Source organism: Dipodomys spectabilis, unplaced genomic scaffold (genome assembly GCF_019054845.1).
Source record: "Dipodomys spectabilis isolate Male_0828 unplaced genomic scaffold, ASM1905484v1 ptg000067l, whole genome shotgun sequence".
In the NCBI taxonomy this organism is placed as follows: Eukaryota; Metazoa; Chordata; class Mammalia; order Rodentia; family Heteromyidae; genus Dipodomys; species Dipodomys spectabilis.
The window spans coordinates 2,896,635-2,912,502 of record NW_024870744.1 but is presented as its reverse complement, the minus strand read 5'-3'; the positions used below and the strand labels follow the sequence as shown (position 1 = coordinate 2,912,502).

General features: G+C 52.4%; 1 protein-coding gene across 2 annotated transcripts in view; it reads right to left on the bottom strand.

Moving 5' to 3' along the window:
* Positions 1–12,582, bottom strand: part of Lrrc8a (leucine rich repeat containing 8 VRAC subunit A) — a 33,113-nt gene extending 20,531 nt beyond the window's left edge. Inside the window, exons 1-2 of one of the 2 annotated variants that reach the window (XM_042681037.1) lie at positions 12,518–12,582; positions 9,623–9,728 (exon numbers count right to left, since the gene is read on the bottom strand). The gene's annotated coding sequence lies outside the window, so the exon portion shown is untranslated. The remainder of the gene's footprint in view (positions 1–9,622; positions 9,729–12,517) is intronic. The other variant, XM_042681038.1, reaches the window with a different exon arrangement.
* Between the last annotated feature and the right edge of the window lie 3,286 nt (positions 12,583–15,868).

Below are 15,868 nucleotides of genomic sequence, written 5' to 3'. Positions count from 1 at the left end.
CATTTTAACCTTCACAATGATAATCATCATCATTCTAATCTAGAAAGCTTATGAACTCTACGCACTTTAACAGTAAAACTATTTCTTCCAGATCGGGTGATATGTATTTTTCTTTCCTTTTGCTTAGTACCAGCTGTTCCCTCTTTCTCTCTTATTCCCTCCCTCCCATCACTGCCTTTGAAGTGATTAGTTCACTTTCATCAATGTTCAGTGCCAGGCCTCTACTTTTACAAATTGTATGTAGAAAACATGCTACCTTCATCATGGAAGTGGCCCAAGTGGTGGTTTAAGAAAAAATTAGGAGCCAGGCATGGGTGGCTCATGCCTGTCATCCTAGCTACTCAGGAGGGTGAGATCTGAGGATCGCGGTTCAAAGCTAGCCCGGGCAGGAAAGTCCATGAGACTCTTATCTCCAATATACCACTAGAAAACCAGAAGTGGCGCTGTGGCTCAAGCAGTAGAGTGCTTGTCTTGAGCTGAAGAACACAAGGACAGCGCCCAAGCCCAGAGTTCAAGCCCCACCACCAAAAAAAAAAAAAAAAAAGAAAGAAAGAAAATAATTAGGTTTGGGGCTGAGAAGGTGGCTCAGTGGTATAGTGCTTGCCTTGCATGCATGAGGCCTTGGGTTCAATTTCTCAACGCCACATAAGCAGAAAAAGCTGGAAGTGGTGCTGTGGCTCAAGTGGTAGAGCGCTAGACTTGAGCTGACAAGCTGAAGGACAGGGCCCAGGCCCAGAGTTCAGGCCCCATGACTGACAAAAAAAAAAAAAAGGTTTGGGCTGGGAATGTGGCTTAGTGGTAGAGTGCTTGTCTAGCATTCACAAAGCCCTGGGTTTGATTCCTCAGTACCACATACACAGAAAAAGCCAGAAGTGGTGCTATGGCTCAAGTGGTAGAGTGTTAGCCTTGAGCAAAAGAAGCTCAGAGATAGTGCCCAGGTCCTGATTTGCCTCAGGACTGGCAAAAATTAAAATTAAAAAATTTTAAAATAATAATAATTAGGTTTTAAAGGTGGCTGATGAATACTGGGCACCGGAAGCTCACACCTGTCATCTTAGCTCCCTCAGGAGGCAGAGGTCTGAGGATTAAGGTTCAAAGCCAAGCTGGGTAGAAAAGTCCAAGAGACTCTAAAATGCTAGCCCATATGTGTGACTCAACTAGTAGAACGCCACCTGTGGGAAGTGAAAAAAGCCAGAGCACAAGGCCTGAGTTCAGGCTCTGGTACACACACACACAAAGTTGCAGATAATTGCATAAGATGTCCAATTCCAAAAGAAGCCAGTCATGAAAGGACAAATACTGCAGGGTTTTGTATCCCTGCAGTACTAATGGGTCCATTCAGACAGAAAGTGGAATGGGAGGAAGAACTGCAGAGATGGTGGCTAATGGGTCAGTTTCACTTTAACAAGACAGAAGGTTCTGGAGCTGGATTGTGGTATAGCTGCACAGACAGGAACATGCCTAATGACACTGCATGATGAAACATGGGTGATAAGGGATCTGGCCATAATAAAAACAATTAGGAAAAAAGTGTTGTAAAACTCTAGCTGTGTGTAGAAAAAAAAGCTGAGCACAAGGTCCTAAGTTCAAGCACCAGTGCCAGCAAGAAGAAAAAGGTGTGTGTGGGGGGGGGGGGGGGGGGACCAAAACTACCTGTAAAAAACCTATTACTAGGGCTGGGAAGGTGGCTCAGTGGAAGAGTGCTTGCCCTGCATGCAGGAGGCCCTAGGTTCGATTCCTCAGCACCACATAAGCAGAAAAGGCTGGAAGTGGCGCTGTGGCTCAAGTGCTAGAGCGCTAGCCTTGAGCTGAAGAGCTGAGGGACAGCACCCAGGCTCAGAGTTCAAGCCCCATGACCGTGAAAAAACTATCACTAGTTGCATGCAGGTGGCTCATGCCTATAATCCTAACTATTCAGGAAGCTGGGATATGAGAATTGAGGTTTGAAGCCAGCCCAGGCAAATAAATACATAAGCTGGAAGTGGAGGTATGGGTATGGGTTCAAGTGGTAGAGTGCTAGAGTCCTAGCTGTGAGCAAAAAAAGAGAGTAAGGCCAGACCTGAGTTCAAGGCCAAGTACCCACACAACAGCAACCTTATTACTCTATCTGTAGGAAAGTGTCTAGAGAACTCGACAGAAACTCTGTGTGGGTAAGAACACAAAGGCTGTCGACATTATGTGTCCTTATAATTTAAGGATGGCATGTTTGTAAGAAAAAATACTTAGAAAATTATCAAGAGATTTTCCTCATCCTGTGGCTTCTGAAGGTTATAAAAGGATTTATGAGCAGAATCTACCTTGTTAGAAAGCCCAGCCCCTGTGCCTCTGGCTGCCCTGTAACAGGTCCCTGGACCTCGCTACATGAGAACAAGGCACAGGGCAGGGGAGAATGCAGGCTCCCTCAGACTAGAGTCTACTAGCTCACATGCCGAGCCCATGGCTTCCTCACTGGTACCTCGGAGCCTCAGTTTCCCCATCTGTAAGGTGAGACCATCACAGTTGGCAATTCAACAGCTGGTGGTACCATGTGAGCCCCAGTAAAGACCCTCCCATACATAACTCGGTGAGGACAGAACTAGATAAGAGCTAAGCCATAGCCGGGCACTGGTGGCTCACGCCTGTAATCCTAGCTACTCAGGAGGCTGAGATCTGAGGATCGCGGTTCAAAGCCAGCCCGGGCAGGAGAAACCTTGAGACTCCTATCTCCAATAAACCACCAGAAAACCGGAAGTGGCGCTGTAGCTCAAGTGGTAGAGCGCTCGCCTTGAGCTGAAGTGCTGAGGGACAGCGCCCAGGCCCAGAGTTCAAGCCCCACGACCAACAAAAAAAAAAAAAAAAAAAAAAAAAAAAAAGAGCTAAGCCATAAGCAAAAGTCTGGGAAGAGCTCCAGGACCTCTTGGTCCCCTCTTGAATGAAGGGCAGAGAACTGGCCAAGTGCTCTTAGAACCAGCATTTATGCACCCACCCCAATCCACATGATCTGCCCCTCATTTCCTTTTCTTTCCTTTTTGAGAGATGGGGTCTCACTATGTTGCTCAGGCTGGCCTCAGAATCCTGGGCTTGTGTGATCCTCAGGCCCCACCTCCTGAGTAGTTGGGACTACAGGAGTATCCTACTGTGCCCAGCTTCACTTCTTCTTGATGCTTCTTACAAACAGGGAAGGGAGCCAAAGATGTGCCATGGAGCCCCTTGTACGCAGGGGGAGACCACCCAAGCATACCTAGACACCACATGGACCTGTGGAGATTTGACCGCTCCCACACCTGGGCAGCAGGCCCTGGGAGCTGGCGGGTAAACAGGGCACAGAGAGTCTTTTGTTACACCACAAACAGCCCAAGGAAAACTTCCCTGCAGGCACAGGAGGAGACAGGAGGCTGGCACAGCATACTAACACAGCACAGCATGCGCAGATGAGAGGCTGCCCCTCCAAGATTCTCCCAGGGAGGGGCAAGGACTGCTCTTGAGGCTCCAGGAACCCAGGGGAAGCCCTGCTCCAAGGGAGGCTGGGGACCTGTGACTCTCTGATGCCCAGCCCTGAGGGGAGAAGATCTCACCCTCCTCCATCCAATCTAAGAGCAGGGAGGGCACTGCCCTCCAGGCCCCCACACCCAGCAGGGTGAGTCAGAGGCTTCCAGGCTGGGGTGCTGTGGGCTGGGTCCTACCCTGCAAAGAAAGGCACACCCTCACTTCCTGGGGAAGAACTGAGGGGAGATTGGGTGTGAGGGGGAGGGAAGCAAGTATCAACTCCAAACTATTGTTACTTGGCGGCACAGGTTCCCAAACAGGTCTTACCTCCTCCAAACCTGCAAAGGTGTGGCCCACATTCCAGGGTGAAGGGTGAGGGTACCCACTGCTGAGCCCAGTATGGGGGGGGGGGGGCCTACCCTCAGCACCCCCCCTTCCTTAGCCTCAGCTCCCTGTCTCCTGGCAGACAACCCTATGGCTTCTGACCTCGTCAGTGTGGCCTGAGGAAAGTCATGGTACCGAGTGGGCTGTTTTCCTCATCTGTAAAGCAGGCTGTGGCGAGCAGTGAATGAGGCAGCCCCCATAAAGTTTTAGACCCTGCCTGACATGCAGGGTCTTTAACACTTGCTGCTGTTAGTATTTGTGTTTGTGTGAGGCTGGGGGGTGGGGGTGTCTCATTCTATTACCTAGACTGGCTCAAGCAATTGCAGTTCAAGGGTTCAAGTGATCCTCCTGCCTCAGCATCCCAAGTAGCAGGAACTACAGGCATATCCCACAGTACTGCTCCTGGCATTTTACTGCTGTTAATGTCATAGAAAGTCTCATCTCTCCCCCCCACTTCCTTCCTCTGTCTCTGTCTCTCTGTCTCACTCGCTCTCTTCGTTCTTGTCAGTTGTGGGGCTTGAACTCTGGGCTTGGCCCTGTCCCTCAGCTCTTCAGCTCAAGGCTAGCATTCTACCACTTGAGCCACCACACCATTTCTGGTTTTCTGGTGGTTCATTGGAGATAAGAGTCTCATGGACTTTCCTGCCCAGGTTGGCTTTGAACTGTGATCTTCAGATCTCAGCCTCCTGAATAGCTAGGATTACAGGGGTGAGCCATCAGTGCCGGCTTTCATCAATCTCTTTGCAATATGAAGTTTGAGACCCAGAAGTAAAGAGCCCTGCCCTCCCACACATTGGGAAGGGAGTGGAAAAGTCTACCCAGAGCGGACTTGTCTTTGTGCAAAGTTGCCTCTGAGGCAAGCAGGTCCCCTGGGGTCTACATAGCCCAACCCCTTTTCCTGAGGGATGTTTAGAAACAGGTTTTAGCAGCTTTCAGGGATCCCTAGCAGAGCATTTTTAGATGCCTCTGGTCTTTCAAGGGTTAAAACAAAACAAAACAAAGAAACCTTTGGGCTGGCCACTGGTGGCTTACTGTGTAACCCTAGCACGCAGGAGGCTGAAATTGGAGGATCAAGACTCCTTTGAGCCAGCAGCTCAGACAGACAAATCCAAAGAGATTCCAATTCATCAGCAAAAAGCCACAGTGGAGGTATGGCTCAAATGGTAGAATGACAGCCTTGAATGAAAAAGCTAAAGGACAGGCCCTGAGTTCAAGTTCAAGTCCAGTATTGACAGAAAGAAAGAAAGAAAGAAAGAAAGAGAGAAAGAGAGAGAGAGAGAGAGAGAGAGAGAGAGGGGGGGGGGGGAGGGAGGGAGGGAGGGAGGGAAAGAAAGAAAGAAAGAAAAGAAGAAAAAGAAAAGCTCTGGAAGGAAGCCAGCTCTGGGACTAGGGCTCTGGAACAACCGTGAAAACAGGTCACCTGCTAAAAACACCTGCGGGCCTTCCTAGATATGTAATGAGTGAGACCCAGAGGGCTTTGGACATCTTCCTCTGTCCTAGTGGAGGGGGTGGGGGGAAGGGAGGGATGTTGAGTGTTGAGGCTGAACTGCCCACTCTTGGGCCTCGGTGGGGAGTGGAGGGGGCTCCTCCCTGATTCCCAGAGGCAGTTGGGAGCCAGAGAAGGCCCTGCAGGGCCAGGATCCCGCCTGCCCCGCCCCCACCAGCCCATGGGTCATCTGACTGTCAGAGGGTGCAGGTTTGGCAGCTGAGCCTGAGGTGTCCAGGTGTGTGTGAAAGCCGTGGAATTTTACAGCCACTTTTACTCCTTCGTAACATCACCCCAGGCGTGTGGCAATACTGCAGCAGGCAATTTAATTTTGAGGTTTGAAGCCCTCGAGAGACATTGAGACACAGAAGAACTTGCTGCAAGATGAGAGATGTGATAGAAATGCACTGGGAGCAGCAGCAGGGAGTGTTTGCGGCTGGGAGGAAGTCTTTCTAGAAACCTCATTCCCATGTGTCTTCCATAAGGACACACACACACACGCGCGCACACACACACACACACACACTCACACACACACACACACACACACACACACACACACGAAATCACTGAAAATGTCTTGGACCTAGGTGGGGTATGGACCTGCTCCTCCAAGGGTTTGGGTGCAGGCAGCAGATGGCCTCAAGCAGCAGAAGGAGGTGCCAGGGATAGAAGAGAGGCCTCTGGCCAGTGACCCCCAACGTGACCTACACTCCACCTGACCATGCCAGGACAGCTCCCACCAGGTATAATCCCTAGGTTGAGCTTCAGAGCAGCATCCAGGTCTGCGGTGGTCACCCAGGAGCTCAGCATTTTATTTCTTTTTGATTAATTAATTTTATTTACTTGTTTAATGTTGTACCAAGGAATCAAGCCCAGGGCCTCATGCATGCTAGGCAAGCACTCTATCACTAAGCCACATTCCTAGCCTGAGCCCAGCATTTTAAACAGGATCCCTGGGTGACTCTGAAAGCGCCCCTCAAATGCTTAGAGAAGAAAAGAAGCAACAGAGAAAGGAATAGAATAAGACAGGCTGCCAAACCACACCTCCCCTTGGTTTGGTGTCACTTGTAAGTTGTATGCCTTCCATACAAGAGCCCTCACCCCTCTGGGCCCTCCTGTCTCCTCCTGTCCAGTGGTTAAAGGATGGTCCCGCAACAGGGTGTGGAGGGGTGAGGGGGAGAAGTACCTGCACTGCACTCAGCAGGGGACTCCAGCGTGCTCCTGCACTGCTGTAGGGAGGAGAAGCTGGGGGGCTGAACACCAAGCAGGCTCATGGGGTTCTCTGCTAGGCAATGTCTCCTGTGTGAGACACAGAGCTTGCTGGGGACAGGGAGCCTAGGAAAACTGCAGGTGACATGGAGATGAGGAATTCCAGAAAACACTTCATTCCCGGCCTCATCCAGCCCAGCATCTTTCTGGCCCCACAGACAGAGGCTAAGCCAGAAATCTTTTATGAAACCCATCCCAAGGTTAGCTGTGCCCCAAAAGGACACTTTAAAACCTTGGTTCAAGAAGGTCTTTCCCACTTCTCATCTGCCCAGCCTTCCAAAAGGCTGAAAGAAGCACTCTAAAAAGAGCCAGAACCAAAACTTACTTTAGGCTATGTAAAGGCAAATTGAGTCAGGACCAGCCTGTTCCCAAAGGTCCAGGAGGAGACAAACTCAGGCACACACAATGACCAGGAAGCCCCTCTACTCACGTGTATCCCCGGGTTACTCCAATCTGAGCTATTTTAGGCAGACAGGGAGGCCAAACCTGCAGGTCCAACTCCAAGGACCTGTCAGCCGCCTCTGGCACATGCAAGGAATTTCCCTCTCCCAAGAGTAGGAGCTGCTGCTTCCTGCTCATCATCACCCAGCAAGACAGGGCAGAATTCCTCAAAACCAACAGGAAGCTCCCACAGGGCAGGGCCAGGGACTGCTGACCTTGTTCCAATAAACAGAAGTGTGGACAGCTTCACACACCAGGCACTTCCTGTCTTCCTCTGCTGCTGTGAATGCCCAGAAACCACCAAGAAAACCCAGCACAGCCAGCAGAGGGTTGAGAAAGAATCAGTCACACCAGATCTGTCTCTAGCCCAGGAAAGGGGTCCAGGGAAACCATTCCATGAATTAAAAGCCAGCACAAATTGGCAGCTCAGACACAACCTGATTTGCATGAACATCAATGTACTGTAGTTAATAAGAGATGGAGGAAGGGGTGCACCTCTCATACCCCTATTCTCATCTTTGAAGATAAGGACCAGAGGAGACATTACCTTTCTGGACATTAAGAATCCAACATGGGGCTAGGAATGTGGCTTAGTAGTAGAGTGCTTGCCTAGCATGCATGAAGCCCTGGGTTTGATTCCTCAGTATCACATAAACTGAAAAAAGCTGGAAGTGGCACTTTGGTTCAAGTAGTAGAATGCTAGCCTTGAGCACAGACAGGCTCAAGGACAGTGCCCAGGCCCTGAATTCAAGCTCCAGGACTGGCCAAAAAAAAAAAAAGAATCCAAAGGGGCCAGGTACTAGTGGCTCAATCCTATAATCATAGAAAGCTGAGATCTAAGGATCATGGTTCAAAGCCAGCCTGGGCAGGAAAGTCTGTGAGACTCCTACCTCCAATTAACAACCAGAAAACTGGAAGTGGAGCTGTGGCTCAAAGTGGAAAAATGCTAGTCTTGAGCAAAAGAGATCAGGGACAGGGCTCAGGCCCTGAATTCAAGTCCCATGACCTACCAAGAAAAGAAAAAAAGAAAGAAAGAAAAAAGATATATGTCCAGACTGGGGAGGCACCTGTCTTTTTCAGGAAGGACTGAGTGGAGAGGTACAGGCAAGAACAAAGGACTGGGCCCAACATTGCAGGATACTAGTTCAAGTTGGCAACTTTGCCTTCCTTTCTGAAGGGTTTAGGTGTACAATCTCCTTACTATGAGCCTCAGTCTCTACATCTGCCCCCTGCCTAAGCAGTGACAAGGGATCAGACATACAGATGTGTTTTGCAAATGACACCAGCAGAGTGCATACAGGCCAGCTCTGGGCAGGGAGCACTTTCTCAGGTATCTTTTCCATGTCAATGTCTTTAGCCCTCAAAACCTGCTGAAGGGGCTGGGACAGTGGCTCAGTGGTAGAGCGCTTGCCTTGCATGCATGAGGCCCTGGGTTCGATTCCTCAGCACCACATAAGCAAAAAGAAAAAAGCCAGAAGTGGGGCTGTGGCTCAAGTGGTAGAGCGCTAGCCTTGAGCTGAAGAGCCGAGGGACAGTGCCCAGGCCCAGAGTTCAGGCCCCACGACCTGACCCAAAAAACAAAACAAAACTAAAAAACCTGCTGAAGGGGGGGTAGGGGGTGGGGAGATGTAAAGGGGAAACAATGGAGGAGGCAACAATGCTTGATAAGAAATGTACTCGTTATCTTGCCCATGTAATTGTATCCCCTCTGTACGGTATTTTCACAATTAAAAAAAAAAAAAACCCTGCTGAAGGGAAGTAGAGTACCCCACTTCTACCCCCACCCCTGGCTCCTTTCTTGTTTTTGCGGCACTAGGGACCAAAACCCAGGGCCTATGCTACAAATGTTTTATGAGTGCTCTGCCACAGAGCTACCTCCTCATGGCAACGCTAGGGATTGTACCCAGGGCTTACCCATGGAACACTAGGCAAGTGTTCTGCAATATTTGGCTTCAGCCTCCTGAGTGCCAGGATTATAGGCATGTGCTACCACACCCAGTTTCAGTTCTCTCCTTTTAAAGATGAGGAATCTGAGGCTCATACAGGTTCAGTGACTAGGCACAGCCACCCAACAATCACCTGGCAGTTGAGTCTAACATCAGTGTATCTCCTACCCTGGGAACCTTTTTCTAAAGTTCAAGAAATGCTGCCTCCATATCTCCTGTTATCAAGTGCAAGGAAACATGCCTTACTAGCTCCCTCTCTCACTCATGGTGCGCAGCGTGATGCATTCAAGGCTCTGAGAAGTCCTGCATGAGCTTGTTTCCCAGAACTATCTAACCGCTGGGACTAAAGAACCTGTGTCCCACAGAACACACCTTGGGAAATATGTCATGAGGCAACATTTTTAGCAACCCACACTGATAAGATGGTGGGGGGGGAGGGAGAAAAACGGAGGTTCAGTGCAGTAACACTGAATTCAAAGAACACAGCAAGCAGATACCACTCAGCTGCCCACTCTGTCCCAGGTCCCCTGGGCCTACAGTAAGGAAGCAAAAGACTGTGGGAATGGAACTGCCAGTCTTTGCTCCCTGCCAGAGGGAAGCAGCTGAGTGAGGCTGGTGTGGGCCTTACCCCGAGGCGGCTCTGCTATCTGTGTGTTGGCTGTGGATGCTGAGGCTGGCCCCAGTCGGAGTGCCCACGGTCCCGGCATTCCTTTTGCTCCATGGACGCTGCCACCCTAGGAGGAAGTAAGAGCTGCCGTCAGCATGCACGTGTGTGCCTCTCAGAGATATCAGTGCACTGCCAGCATTTATGGAGAGCCTGGTGGTGCCAGGGGCCCAGGCTGGCTTGAACAAGGTGACTCCCAGGCAGACCCTGGTATCTCGATGAATCCCCAAGATAGGGCCACGGTGTGGGATCCAGAACCAGCACTAGACTACCCAGAGCAGAGGTGTGAGCAGAGGCTTCCTGGAAAAAGAGGTACCTGGTGACTCCGGGGACAGCATGGCACAGCGACTGGGGAAGGTCATAGTGGTAGGAAGGAGTTAGCCAGGAGTTAGCTCTGTTAGTCAACAGAGCCCAAGAGATGGGGGTCCCTTATAGAAAGGTTGGGAGGTTTTCATTATTCACACCACAGAACATTTATGACACCTGCATAGCACCAGGTCCTGTGCTGGGAGGTCAGAGGCAGAAGATGGGCTCCACAGGCAGCCATCCCACAGGTGACCATAGCCAGGCAGTAAAGCACTTTGAGCTGGCAAAGTTCAGAGGTCATTCAGGCCATCTGTGCCCCACCCACCTCCTTAGTAAGCAGAGATACCCCTGAGGCTGGACAACAGGGCAGTCACTTGTCTGTGACAGAGCTGGGACTACCACTGGACTCAGATCTCACTGATTCCCATAGTGTCTCTCTTCTGGAACATTCCTGAGTGCCCCTGCATATTCACCCCAAGCTAGCCCCTCCCCCCTCTAGGCTGCCACGCTACCATTTCTGTCATCCCTCAGGCTGTCTGGCAGTCAGCTTATGGGTCTTGCTATCCTTCTCCCGACTGAAGCTCTGAGGAGCCAGAGACCACCAGTCTTAGTCCAGGGCAGGCAAGTATTACAAGATGAGGGAGCTCTACAGTCCCACACCTATCCCACCTAAGTCCCATGAGGTCTGCCCACCAGTACCCCCACGTCAAAGCCTGCACTCTGAGGAGAGGGATTCAAGAACAGACTAATTCCTTCTTTCTGGGAGAAGTTTAAGACCTGTCGGGCAGCACCCCAAACACCTGCGAAGTCCTGCTCCACTGGCACAACTTTCAGAAAGGCCTTTCAACCTGGCAAAGAAACTGTTTCCTAGGGGGTGTGCCCAAGTCACAGAGAACGAAGCATCTACTTGAGTTCTAGGAGGGAAATCACAAATATTTCTGAGGCCCCTACCCTGTGCCCCACAATCCTTGGGCAGCGAAGGGGGATCAGACCCATGCCAAGTACACTCAAAAGCTGGGGAGGCAGCCGGTGACTCCTAGCTACTTAAGAGGCTGAGATCTGAGGATCGCAATTCAAAGCCAGCTCAGGCAGGAAAGTCTGTGAGATTCCTATCTCCAATAAACCACCAGAAAACCGGAAGTGGCGCCGTGGCTCATGCGGTAGAGTGCTCACCTTAAGCTGAAGAGCTGAGGGCCAGCGCCCAGGCCTAGAGTTCAAGACCCACAACTGACAAAAAATAAATAAAATTAAAAAACTGGGGAGGTGGAGAGGCAGGGCAGCCAGCAGCACCAGTGTCTCCTCCAGCAAAAGTCATCTGCCCTTCCTCCCCGCAGGACACGACCTTCTCCCAGGCACCCCCACTGTGGCTGAGCCAGCGGCATCCCAGAGCCTCTGAAAGCACTCTCCCTTGTATCCCAATGCACTGGAACTATCCCCGGGGCCCTTCTCTTCCCTTTCCTGCAGTATCTGTCAATCTGTCTTCTCCAAAGGGCAGAATACAGTGTGGCATGGTTGAAAGGCTTACTAAACCCTTCCAAGGTGGCACAGGTCCTTGGGACTCCAAATTCCTCCTCTGCCACAATTTCCCTGAGCTTCCCAATCTCTCCTACAACCCCTCTTCCTCAAAGGCACCCAAAAGAGAGGGCAGGAAAAGGACACAGTTGGAGTGTGGATCTCCTAGGGCTCACCCACCCTCTTAGCCCCAGACCCAACAGGGTCCCTAGCCCACGTCTCATTCCCCAAAAAGGCAAAACTGCATCCGGGGAGAACCAGACCATCTCTGTCCACTCCTATCCAGACTAAGAGTGAGAGTCAGTCAACAAAGCAGCAGAATCACGAACCCCAAGAACCATCCCCACCCTCACTTCTGAAGTCCCTTCTGCCTGGGACCACTTTGGCTGGATGTCCAGCTCCTCCCTATCTAGGCCAGGCCAGGACCTCTCTAAATCTGGATGCAAAGAACCAGGGGCAGGCCTAGGGTCTCCCGTCCCGAACGGCTCATCCCGGGGACCCCAGACCAGACAAGTCCCAAGGGCCCAGGCAGGGATCCCACCCCCACGGCAGGACACTGTCCCCGCTGGTCAAGGAGCAGGAAGGGGGGACAAGGGGCACAGGGAAGAGGAGGGTGCTGGGATCCTAGGAGAAGACAGCTAGGGGGAAATCTTTCACAGAAAATGAAAAGCTGGCGGGGAGAGGGGCTGGCGGTGGAACCAGTGCGAGTGGGCGAGTGTGTGCGGAGGGGCGCCAATCCGGGGGAACCCGGCCGATGACGAGGGGTCTCGGGGAGCCAGGCGGAAACTCCGGGGCCGAGCACGGGGGAGACGGGGGTGCCCGGGAGGGGGCTCGCGCGCCGCGGCCCCGGCGGGAGGACGGGAGCCGGGGCCCATGCTGGGCCGGGCGGCCGCTGACCACCGCACAGGTGGAGGGCGCCGGCGGGCAGGGCCCGCGCCGGCCCGGGATGTGTGGAGCCGGACGCCGGCCGGGGAGCACCGGAGTGGGGGGCACCCGAGTGGGATCCGCGAGGTGACAGCTCGCGCCCCGTGCCCCACTCACCTGGGCTCGCCGCGCACGGCCGCCCGGCAGGCAGCCCCAGCCCCCGGCCGCCTCGGCCGCCCCGTCTCGCCGCCGCCGCCGCCGCCGCCGCCGCCGCCGGACGCCGCGCTCCACCGGCGCCTCCTTTTGTTTGTCCCTCACTGCACCACTCGGCCGCCTCCGCCCCGGAAGTGACGTCACGCCGGGCGCGAACGCGGCGGCCTGGGCCTCGCCATGTTTATAGAGAGAGCTGCGGGGGATTGCCGGAGACTCTGCGCCGTGCGCCTGCGCCAAAGCCGTTTCTGGGCGGGACTAACGGAGCCGCGGGCTCCGTCTCCTTAAGGGGCCCGAGGCCGCTAGAATCTGGCTACGCCGAGACTCGGAGGGACGGGATCACCTGGTTACCGACGGTGGCTGCGCGGAGTCGGGGGCGAGCCCGGGGAGACCCGAGAAGAGTTCTGAGCTGGATGGTGGCACAATGACGGGTGCATTTGGTGTTCAGAGGCTGCCCGCAAAGACTGAGGCTCCCGCGGGGCAGATTCGCGCCTTCCCACTCCGGCTTCCCCGCGGCTGTCCCGACCGAGCCCGAGGGAACCGCGGAGGCCGGGCGGAGCTGGGCCGTAGCCAGGCCCCCAGCTCCTCGGTCTCCGGCTCCACACGTCCACAGATCGTGCCCCAGGCAGACGGGCGTAACGAATGGCAACTCAGCTGAAAGTAGCTCATGACCCCGCGCGGATGACCGCACATCTGTAATCCTTGTTTCTCAAGGAGGCTGAGATCTGAGGATCAAGGTTCGAAGACAGCCCGGGCAGGAAAGTCCCTGGGACTTTCATCTCCAATGAACCAGGAAAAAGCCGGAAGTGGGGGGTGTGACTCAAGTGGTGGGGCCTTAGCCCTGATCAAAAAACAAAAGCTCAGGAGTAGCTCCCAGACCCTGAGTTCAAGCCCCCCCCCCCATACCGGCACACACACACACACACACACACGCAAAACGCTAATAAATTGGACAAAACGTATTCACTGTGCACTAATACTGGACGACTTCCAATTCCTTAGATGAAAAGGTAAGAAACAGGAAGGACAGCTTTGGGCTGCGGGTGTGGGTGTGTATCTGCAGGTGTGTGCACCCTGAAGAAGTTATCACCTGGACTGTCTGAGTATTACCGGAAGGCAGGATTAATATGGTTTTGCATCAGAGCAAGCAAAGTCTCAAGCAAGGGAACCTGAGTAGTAAGAATATATAGCAGAGCTGGGAATGTGGCTGAATGGTAAAATGCTTGCCTAGCATGCATGAAGCCCTGGGTTCTATTCCTCAGTACCACATACACAGAAAAGTCTGGAGGTGGCACCATGGCTCAAGTGGTGAAGTGCTTGCGTTGAGCAAAAGCAGCTCAGGCACCTGTAATCCTAGCTACTCAAGAGGCTTAGATCTGAGGATTATGGTTCAAAACCAGCCCGGGCAGGAAAGTCCATGAGACTTTTATCTCCAATTAATCACCAGAAAACTGGAGATGGCCCTGTGGTTCAAGTGGTAGAGCGTTTCCTTGAGCTGTAGAGCTGGGGGCGGGGGCAGAGGGGGAGGGCAGCACCCAGGGTCATCATAGGTCAAGCCGCAGAACTGAACAGTGTATACAGAAGAGTAAACTCTAGCTGATCTTCTATGGCTCATGCCTATAATCCAAGCTACTCAGGAAGCTGAGATCTGTAGATCACAGTTGGAAGCTAACCCAGCAAACATCTAGTTTTTGTTTTTTTTTTCTGTTTTGTTTTGTTGTTTTGGTTGTGGGAGGAGAGGGGCAAGGCTGGCCTCAAGTAGCAATCTTCCAGTCTCAGCTTCCTAATCCTCCAATCTTGGCATCCCAAGTAGCTTGGATTACTGGCATGACCCACCATGCCTGGTTATACCAATCCCATTTTATACATAGGTGAGTCAGAGGCTGAGAAAGTTGCCCAAAAGTGATTCCTACAGGGGCTCTCTCTTCCTGCTCAGGAGAGGTTCTTGGGTCCCACAGTCTCTCCCTCAGCTGGGATCATCAACATTCAGGATTTGGCACAGTTTCAGTCCAGTGGGTGGAGTGAGGGCAGCAGACATTCCAGTGGTTTGCCCCTAGGTTTAGAGTCTTAGGGACAAGAGCGGCACAGGAGCACCTAGTGTGGAGATTTTTAATCTGGAACTGAGAAGTGTACAGTCTATCTGTGAAGGCAAATACTGAGGCTGGAGACTCAAGCAGACAAGGCTTCTGAGGTGCTCAAAGGGGAGAAACAGATCTGATCAGATGATGTCCAGGTCTGAGACCTCCGGTGACCTCTGAGCACAGCCTGCTTCCTCAGGGAGGAGGTGCCCCCTAGTGAGGGCCCACCCTTTACCTCCACAGTTAATCCCCAACCTCCTCCCGGCCCCTGCTTCTAGTTTGTAATCCAGGTGAGGGCGACAGAGGATCACAGGACGGTTAACACACACCCCTGTCCCAGACAGTTTCCATTCTGTGGTGTGAATTTCTCAATGACTTTGGCTCACTTTTCCCCCTCATTGTGATTGATTTTTTTTTTTTTTTTTTGTCGGTCGTGGGGCCTGAACTCTGGGCCTGGCCACTGTCCCTCAGCTCTTCAGCTCAAGGCTAGCGCTCTACCACTTGAGCCATAGCTCCACTTCCAGCTTTTTCTGCTTACGCGGTGTTAAGGAATCAAACCCAGGGCCTCATGCATGCAAGGCAAGCACTCTGCCACTGAGTCAACTTCCCAGCCCTGATTGATCTTTTCATTATTGATTTGTAGGGACTCTTTGTTAAGGCCCACACTGGTTAAACGGCCCTTCAATTAGTCATCCTCTTCCTGAGGTTTTACTTTGGGGATGGATGGATGGAAGCCCATACCCTGCTGTGTGTGTGTGTGTGTGTGTGTGTGTGTGTGTGTGTGTGTGTGTGTGTGATTCAGAACAGCCCACAACAGAGTTCAGTGAGGCATTGAACAATGTGTGCTTGCTGTGGGGTGGCTGTGTGCCATATGCTGAGAATAAACAGATGAACACAATGGTATCTTTTTTGTCAGTCCTGGGTCTTGAACTCTGGGCTTGGGTGCTATCCCTCAGCTCTTCAGCTCAAAGCGAGCACTCTACCACTTGAGCCACAGTACCACTTCCAGCTTTTTCTGCTTATGTGGTGCTGAGGAATCGAACCCAGGGCCTCATGCATGCAAGGCAAGCACTCTACCACTGAACCACCTTCTCAGCCCCACTCCAGGCTATTTGCTGGTTAGTTGGAGATTATTTCACAGACTTTGCTGCCTGGATTGGCTTCGACCGCCATTCTCCAATCTCAGTCTTCTAAATAGCTAAGATTACTGGGCCAATGATGAGGCTGTTTCTTTTGTTTT